The following is a 10152-nucleotide window of genomic DNA, read 5'->3' as shown; positions in this document are numbered from 1 at the left end:
CCAGTGAAGGAACAAAGAAGAGAGGACACAGTGGGAACATGGTCATTGTCATGGGCCACCCAAAGCCCTAAGTGGAAAAGAACACTAGTTCTTCTCATGTGTTGCTCCAAAACCAGAAGTTACAGGGAGGTAGCTCAGCCCGAGGAATAATGTTCTGAGGGTCCGAATTAAGCAGATGGTCATTGGATGTAAGTGCAGAGGGGCAAGCAGGGGTCTGAGAGAGGAGAGGATGGGGTGATGGCTGAGATGCTGCGATTACAGAGAAAGTCTATATTGTAGGTGACCCTTCACCCCAGATGTTTCCACCTCCTAGTCAGGAAAACACAGAAACTTAGGACTGGCCAGCACCTCAGCCAAACCAAAGAACAAATCCTCCCAGGGAGGCCTCCAGGGCCCAGCTGTAGTTCTTCTCAGGGGGTTCACGCGTATTTTCTCCTTTAGACACAGCCACCCATTGCATGTTTGTGCCACTGTCCTCCTCCCTCTCTCTGTGTCTCTGATTCTTTCTCTCACTACCCTGGTTTCCATGAGCCTCTGGATCTCCAGGGTGTTATCTCTCTGTATCTCGGTGTCTTTGTGTTTCTCCTTTATTCTTGTGTATTTCTGCCTCCATTGATGTCTCTCTGTGTCTATGCATCTCTTTTCCTCTTTACCAGCCTCCCGTCTTCCCCTCCCCTGAATGCATGGCCTCGGTCAAGGTACCACTCAGATGTTTTTTGATGAAAAACAGCCCCCTTGAAACCAGTCCACACCACAGCTGGTACTAAAATCGTCTACTTGCTCAGCCACATCTTTAGTCTGATTCTTTATTACCACTTCCTTTTCATCTCTAGAGTGGAACTCCTCCCCTAACCAGACATTACTCATCTCCAGCCGAAAGGTCTCCAGCTGAAACTTTGTGCTCAACCTCTTCCTTCTAAATTCCAAAATCTTCATCTCTGGCCCTGGTTCCAGGACAGTGCCTTGCCCTCTTTCCCTCCTGAGCCCGCTGTCCAGCTCCATAAACATTCCCCAGAAAGGCCATGACAAGGGTGTGGCCACTGTGAACTTTATTGGGTACAAAGGGTGGAAGTTTAAAGACTCCAAATAGAATGTTCCTGGCCAAGGACACCTACCCTGGCCTAAGGAGCTGCCCAGCCCTCTGCCTCTCTCTCATTCTTGCTCCTCCCCCACAAAGTCCTCTGGATGCTTTTGACGGCTCCTCCCTCATGGCTTGGCTCTTGCTGTGACCTCCACTGGCCACACCCTCTATGCATGGCAGCATGGCAGAGAAAACAGCACAGGCTCAGGAATGTGGGCGTCCAGCTCTGCTACTCACTTTTTGGGTAGCTTGTGACACACACACACACACACACACATACACACACTTTCTGCTTCTTAGTCTTAGAAACTGGAGTCATAATGCCTACCTACCATGATTGTGTAAGAACCAAGTAAGAGCATGTATAGAAAGTTCCAGATGCAGAGCTGGAATAAAGATGGTGACCATGTAACATTTATTCCATTCTCTCTCTTCATCCAAACCCCAGGCCACTCCTCATCTTCTAGGCTGACCTGCAGCTAATAGACACAGGGACAGAAATACTGATCACTTGCCACCAGTCTACTCTGATAGGTCAACAGGCATGCAGTTGGTTGCTATTTACTTTGAATATCCCACCCCTCCACTACCACCTTCCCCACTCTCCCCCCTCCCTTCTCCATCCAGGAAGCTCACTCAAACCCCAAATGTAAGCACCCTCTCGCCTCTGAGCTCACTGCTCCCCAACAGTGATAATCTGCCTCCACTTTGAGTCCCACTCGCTGGGCACTGACAACAAGGTGTAATGCATGGTGCTCCCCCAAACATTTATGTAACATCTGCTCTATGCCCTGAATTTGAGAGGTCTGGCAATGCAAAAGACACAGTCTCCACCCTTGAGATGTTCACAGGATAGTGGGCGGGAGAGCTATACAAATACTTCATGACAATGCAATGTGATAAGACTTCAGTAATTGAGCTGTGGGCTGGACATACTGAGAGAAGAGAACTCTACATTTGCCTGCGGCTGCTACTTCATAGCTTATTCCTCTGCTCCTTTATTTTAAGAACTACTTGACGCAATTCAGCATTAAGAGCCAATAGTGTCTATGTTGAGAAGTATTGGCTAAAACCATGGACAAAATAATGGAGGTCTTCAATCTCCGACCTGGGTCACATCTGTATCTCCAGTTTCTGGTTGAGTCTGGGCCGCAGAGTAGGTACCTGAGGAATGAGGGGATACCCACACTCACACGCAGGCCTCACAACCTAGCAGCATTCTTGCTGGAAACTGAGTAATAATGTGAAGGCCAGAGAAGGGAGATGGAATAAAAGAAACAGTCTGGTTATTTGGCCAAGACTTCTCGGGCTCCATTTTGCTTGCTCTGAACAAACTGCTTTGCTCTGCAGGCATTCTGTCACTGCCTGGTGTACCTTCCTGCCTTTGCACTCCCTTGTTTCACTCCTGGACCTTGGCCAACCCTCTGTCCACTTGATCACTCTTCTCCAATCTGTAGGGTGCCATTTATCCAGGGACAGGTCTCTCCCTATACCTTACCATCACCAAATGATCAACAAGCATACAAACATCACTTCAGGGCCTTCTTAAAGGAATGTTTCATGATCTCTAACAGGGAGGTCTGGTTCAAGACCTTATTTATCTGGCAACAACAGCTGCCTGGACCAGAATCATGAACTAAGGGAAAAAATAAATAAAAACTTCCTTTTGTGAAGCCAAAACAGACACCCTGGAATCTCTGCACTAACACTTGCCCAAGTGATTCATGAGAACATCTTGTCGGGACCATGAAAAGCACCCACTGACTCTTACTTCTTGTCTGGTTTCAGATCTCAGAAGGACAGAACCGGAACGGTCAAACTCCCTGGATCCTGCCACACTGTCATCGTGTTCCATGCTTGGACTGTTTTTTATTTATTCAGTTAATTAGTTACAACACTGTAAGTATTATGAGTATGTAAGTATTGTAAGTATATAACATATAAGTATGGATCCACGACATAAAATGAAAGCCAGGATCTTAAGGGGTATCATAAGACACCCCTCGAAACCCCTCGCAACCACTCCTAAACTGGCCCAGCTCAGGGCATCCATCCTCCTGAGTCCTGTGTTTATCATTGCTTTACTCTCCTTTGTAATTAGTTCTATCTGTACTATTTGTATATGCGTGCACATATGTGCACATGCACGCGTGACTTTTAACCTTGTATAACCTTTGCTGTATATGGTCATTGGGAGCTCTTTTCCACTTTGTATCATTTTGCTAAGACTCATCCTTCTTTTTTTAAAAAAAAATAGTTTTATTTATTTCTAGGAGAGAGAGAGAGACAGCGTGAGCAGGGGAGGGTCAGAGAGAGAGGGAGACATAGACTCTGAAATAGGCTCCAGACTCTGAGCTGGCAGTCAGCACAGAGCCCGACGCGGGGCTCGAACCCACGAACCGCGAGATCATGACCTAAGCGGAAGTCGGACGCTTAACCGACTAAGCCACCCAGGCGCCCCAAGACTCATCCTTCTTGATATGTATTGTGTTTCTCCTTCCTTTGGACAACTGCGCGATGCTGACTTGATTCACCACCTTTCCTGGGGAAAGGAATCTGGTGCGCATCCAAGGTTTTGTTACCTTGGCAACAGCTGCAAGGAAGGTCCTATTGAACGTGTACTTGCGCTCCCCTTGGCACGTGCTTAGGAGTGTCCAGGTTGGCTCTAATCTGCGTGAGTATTTTGGTGCATCTAAAGGGCAGCTAGGGGAGGAGCGGCAGCGGCCAGGCAGCCAAGCTTCGCGAAGGCTCTCAGCGCGCGCGGCGGCCCTCAGGCACCTGGCCGCCAGGATGCCCAAGAGGAAGGTCAGCTCCGCCCAGGAGGAGGTCGCGACGTTGTCAGCTAAACCCGCTCCTGCGAAAGTGGAAGCGAAGCCCAAAAAGGCGGCGGGAAAGGATAAATCTTCAGACAAAAAAGTACAAACAAAGGGGCAAAGGGGAGCAAAGGGAAAATAGGCCCAAGTGGCTAACCAAGAAACAAAAGAAGACTTACCTGCAGAAAACGGAGAAACTAAAACCGAGGAGAGTCTGGCCTCTGAGGAAGAGGAGAGAAAGAAGCCAAGTCTGGTTAATACCACATCCCATGCCTTCTCAGTGGCCCCTGTGTCCCTTCTTGTACAATCCAGAGGAATATTTTTATCAACTATTTTGTAAATGCAAGTTTTCCAGTAGCTCTAGAAACATTTTTAAGAAGGAGGGTATCCCACCTCATCCCATTTTTTAAGTGTAAATGCTTTTTTTTAAGAGGTGAAATCATTTGCTGGTTGTTTATTTTTTGGTACAACCAGAAAATAGTGAGATATTGAATATGGGAGGCTTTGATCGTCTTGGGTGTCAGCTTAACATTCCATAGATGGGGTAGTTTTTATATCCTGTAATACCAAGCATACTAAATGGCAATTTGGAGTCAGTCGTGCATTTAATATGTCTGGAACATTTTTTTTTTAATTTTTAATGTTTTTTATTTATTTCTAGGAGAGAGAGAGAGAGATAGCGTGAGCAGGGGAGGGTCAGAGAGAGAGGGAGTCACAGACTGAAACAGGCTCCAGGCTCTGAGCTGGCAGTCAGCACAGAGACCGACGCGGGGCTCGAACCCACTAACCGCGAGATCATGACCTAAGCGAAAGTCAGACACTTAACCGACTAAGCCACCCAGGCGCCCCGTCTGGAACATTTTAAATACTTCTATTCCCTTGTTGTTTTTGGTAGAATTGTTTCCTAAAGAAAACCACTCCTTGATCCTGGCTCTCCCTGTCGGAATTTGTGCACTTTGCAACATCTTGGCGTCCTCACCCAGTTTCCTAGTAACCTTGTGAATGTGCTGTGCGAAATTGAACATTGGAGTGTGTAGTGTATATGATACTAAATTGTGAGTTAATGGGAGCTAATTAACAGTGTAACAGCTTATCAGCATTTGAAGGTATTGGTACTTTATATGCTGTTAAGGGAAATTTGACTCCAAATTTTAGGTTGGACGGTCACTGGAATAACTTAGAAAAGAACCACAACTACATGATTTTTTTAGATTTTCAGTATGTCTGGTAAGAATTGTGTGCAAACTGAATTGTCTGTGCCGATCCTCAGAACAACCAATAAAAATTCAATTATGAAAGAAAAAATAATAATAAAGGGCAGCTAGACCTAAGCAAAGCGGAGAGAAAGAAGGCAACTAGGAAAAGAACAAAAGGAGAGAAGATTCTAAAAACCTGACTTGAGGGCATTCTCAATGTAGGAGCCACGTTGCTCTTCATGATTCAATGGCTGCAGAGGACCCCGACGCAAACTTTGTGATGTTCACAGTGGAGACCGGAATTATCCAGACATGGCTAAATCTGCGTACACACCCCACTAAATAACGCGAATGGTGGCGTTGTTTTGGGAAAATACCCAATCCTGGCAGAGATTGGGTGATCAGTGGTCCCACCTCTGCAGAGACGGGGCCTCACCTGTGTTCTTCTCCTCTGCCCTAGAGATACCCCTCCTGGGACCCCATGCAAGAGCCAAAATACAACAGCAACAACAAAACAACAACAAAAAACTATGCTTTGTTTATAAATTAATAAGAAACAATCCAAATGCACTTGACGTGGGACTTGTTCAAATGAACTGTAGTACTTCCATTTGAGGAAGGTCTATGCAGCTCTGAACAATTTTCTTTCTGGAATGCTGCTCTTCAGTGAGATGCACAGAAATCAAAATGGGGTATATAAAGTAATGCCTTGTTTAACAACTAGAAAGAAAAGACAGGAAAGCATAGAAAATTAATTTGGAAAGAAATCCTCTGTTAGGTCAATACCAGTTTCGGGACAGTTGAGAGCAGGGGTCAGAAAACTACTGCCCACAGGTTAAATGCAGCCAGTCCTGCCTTTGTATGGTCTGCGCACTAAGAATAGTTTCCCATTTGGGAGCACCTGGGTGGCTCAGTTGGCTGAGCGTACGACTTTGGCTCAGATCATGATCTCACAGTTTGGTTCTGTGCTGACAGCTCAAAGCCTGGAGCCTGCTCTGGATTCTGTGTCTCCCTCTCTCTGACCCTCCCCTGCTCACCCTCTGTCTCTCTCTCTCTCTCTCTTTCTCAAGAATAAATAAACATTAAAAAGAAAAAAAATGGTTTCCTATTTTGAAATTGTTTTTATAACCAGCTATGCGAGAACTTAAATTTTGCTCCTCGGTTCATAAATCTAAAATACTCACCATCTGATCCTCTATAGGAAAAGTCTGCCAACCCCCAGTTTAGGGAGTGTGGATAATTGTTTTCCTCCCTCCTCTTCTTTTGTTCCTAGAGTCAAAATATGTTACTTTTATAATCAGGAAAAAATAAAACACCTGTTTTACAGCTTTAATTATGTTTTAAAAAGGTTTCCATTCAAAATGGTTGCATTTTTTAGGTTGTCTCTTAGAAGGCTGTGGGTCAGTCCCGGAAAAATTCTTTCATCAGAGAGCTCATCTCCCAAGAGAACCAGAAAGGGGAGGCTGGGCCATCATCGACACCATTCCAGGAAGGTGGAACTCTGCCCTGGAGTAGCACTCTTGCAGGAAGCCTGTGGATGTTGCATAAGTCAAAACACACTTAGATGTCAAGAAGTAATTCCTGAAAAAAATAACCACTTTTCCCAATTTGGGAAGCAACAGGGAAAGCGTCCGCCTCCCCATCCAGCTGCCCATGCTAATTACTCATTGCATGCCCTGGGAAAACTGCCACGGCACAGTCGGAAAGAGGGTTACTCTGCAAACAAGGGTGGAGGGGACAAGCGGTGGACAAAGAGAAGACACAGAGGAGCGTAGAACCCCTGAAAACATTAACACCGGAAGCATTCTCGGCAATCACAAAGGTCAGCCTCATGGTCGCATCCCATTTTGCAGATGGGAAGACTGAGGCGTGAAGCTGGATATGATTTACAGTCATTTTTGTCTCAGTGAGACCAAGAGCGTAAAAGACACCAGCTCTCACCATCTCTCTAGTAATGGAATTTCCTCTAAAATATCCCTGGTAAGTGGTTGTTCGGGTCCCATGTGCATTCATGGGACACGCAGCTCCCGCCTTTAGAAGCATGTGTGATTAGTCATGGAATAGCACTGACATAGTCATAAAGTTGAGTTGAAATATGCCTCTCAGTACCTTCCACTTATTGGCCTATTTCAACTCCACGTGCTGTATAGTCCAAAATCCAAAAAGCTCTAAAAATCTGAAAGTTGTTATAATGCACATGACAGCAAAAGCTGAGTTGAAAGGGCGTTTGTGTGTGTGTGTAGTCTTTAGCTCTCCCACTCAGCGTGAGTGTGTTGGGCTGCAGAAATACTTCTGTGCTTGATTATAGGGTGTTATTTCAAACCCCACTGAGAGTGTTATGTAATATAAGGCATGTGGAGGGTATTATTCAGGTGAGCCATATGTTATTATTATTATTGTAGGTCAAAGCTGAGCAGATAATGGTGATTTCATATAGCTAAACTTCATGCTTTTCCAAAACCTGGCACCAAAGATTTTGACTTAAGAAATTAAGGACCTGTAATCAAGAAGAATCTTCAGTTTAGAGTAATATGTGATGGTTGCTCTGTCAAGAAAGATTCTCAGTTTAATTTTCCACTCAAGCCTCTGCCTGGGACCTCAGACTTACCATCCACTGCCTCCTTGTAATGTCACCTCTGCTTGGTTGTCTAAAAGTCACATTAAATGGTGCGCATCTTGATCTGAGCTCTCACGCTTCCTTTCCTATCTCCACCAGTAGCGTCTCAATCCTTCCAATGTTCCAACCAAGGACCTTGGACCCAGACTTTTTTCTTCTCTTTGTCTCTCACCCTACATCCAACTGGATGAGAAGTTATATCTGCTGTACTTCAAAATATATATGGAACCCACCATTTCTGGTGACCCTCACTGTCACCACCCTGTTCAATCCACTATCTTGCCTCACCTAGATTGTTGCAATAGTTTCCCAACTGGTCTCCCTGATTCCACCCTTCCTTTGAGCTACTCTTGACACAACAACCAGGAAATTTTTATGAAACTAAAGCTGAACCTGCCACTCCTCTGCCCTACATATTCCAGACCTTTCCCACCACATTGAACAAGAGCCAAGTCCTACCCATGCCCAGAAGCCCCTCATGGCCAGCCTTCTCTGATACTGCTCTCACCTCGTTGCCCCTGGTCTCTTCCTCACTCACTGCTCCAGTCTTCCTGGCCACCCTGATGCTCCTGAAACACAGCTGTTCCAAGGCCAGGAGCAGTCTGCTACCAGACACCCATGACTTCCCTTCATCTGAGGTCTTTATCCAAGCATCTGGTCTCAGCAAAGGAGGGTTTTTATCACCACCCGACATTAAACTATAATTAAAGAAACTGCCTATCTCCCTTTCTGGGTTTTTTTTTCCCTAAAGCTCCAAGAGCATCTAATATGCTTAACTTATTTCTTTTATTTACTGGCCATCTCACTCCACTAGAACATCAGCTTCATGACAACAGGGATTGCTGTCTGTTCTTGTCACTGCTTTACTCCCAGGACCCAGAACACTCTCTTGCACATGGCTGGCACTCAGGGACAATAACTCATTATTTTTCGATAAGTGACTTACCTGCTGCCTTGGAATCCACTGAGAGAGAATCAAGAAGGAAACGAGAAGTGATTTTAGCAGCCCAAACAGATGTCTGTATCATCAAACAGAAGGCAAATGAGTGCATGAAGAGATGTTCAACATTGTTAGCCGTCAGGGAAATGCAAAGTAGAACCACAGTGAGATAGCACCAGACACCTACCAGAATGGCTAAAAGGAGAAATCGTGATAACACCAAATGCTGGAGAGAGAGTGCAGAGAAGGATGTTGGCTCTTTCACACATTGCTGGTGGGAAGCAAAATGATACCAACACTCTAGAAAAGAGGGTATGAGAGTTCCTTACAAAACTAAACAGATGCCTACTGTTATGACCCAGCAATTTCGCTCTGGGCATTTATACCAGAAATGAGATGAAGCCATATTCACACAAAAACCTGTACACCAATATTCATGGCAGCTTTGTTAATAAATAAGTCAATCCTGGAAATAACCCAAAAGTCCTTCAGTGGGCGACTGGCGAAACAAACCATGCTACATTCCTACCATGAAATACCACGTGGCCATCAAAAGAAATGAACCATTGATCATGCAATGATTTGGATGGACCTCAAGGAAATTGTGCTGAGTGGGAAAAAACCCCATCTCAAAAGTATACAGACTACATGATTCCATTTATATAACATTTATGAAATAACATGATTATTGAGTTGGATGGCAGACTCGTGGCTGCCAGAGATTAAAAGAGGAGGAGGGTGGTAGCAGTGGCTGTACATCATAGCATGGGGGGTCCTGGAGAGGGCGTTTTGCTGGGTCTTCACTATGGTGACCATCACACACATCTGCACGTGTGTCAAACTACACAGAAACTAAAATATGGAAACCAACTTGACAATAAACTATATATTAAAAAAAAAAAAGAAACTAAATAGGTCTACACAAATGCATAGAATCTGAATATAAATGTCAATGTCAATTTCCTGGTAGTGATGTTATGCTCTGGTTATGTAAGATGTTGCCTTTGGGGAAAACTGAGTCAAGGGCATGCAGGATCTCTCTGTTTTGTTTCTTGCCACTACATGTAAATCTATGTCTACAACCGCCTCAAACAGATGTCCATAGGTCCAGGCCCTAACACTCTTGTTCTCTTCTCAGAGGACATTCCCTGGGGCACAAACTCAGAATCCATTGAATCTTACTTTAAACAGATGTATCACAAGCTTAGTTACTGGTTTTGTAGATAGCCAGGTACAGTAACGTGAGGCGGGTCTGCTAGAGTTCTCAAGGTCACACAGCTGAGGGACTAAAACCCACACCTTCAGATCCTCGGTCTGGTGTTTGTAGTCTTCCTCACCTTTTCAGGCCTTTTGATCTTGTGGGTGAGAGTACATACTTCTTCCTGTGAACCCATACAGTTAACACTTTTAAGACCCTGGTCTGATTAAGCATACCAAGTTTCTAAAAAAGAAATACAAGAATAAGAACACATTTGTAAACTCCTCCAAGATGATCCAGTAGTAAG

This window comes from Hyaena hyaena, unplaced genomic scaffold (genome assembly GCF_003009895.1).
Source record: "Hyaena hyaena isolate Hyena2069 unplaced genomic scaffold, ASM300989v1 scaffold_6, whole genome shotgun sequence".
NCBI lineage: Eukaryota > Metazoa > Chordata > Mammalia > Carnivora > Hyaenidae > Hyaena > Hyaena hyaena.
This window is presented reverse-complemented; position numbering follows the sequence as displayed.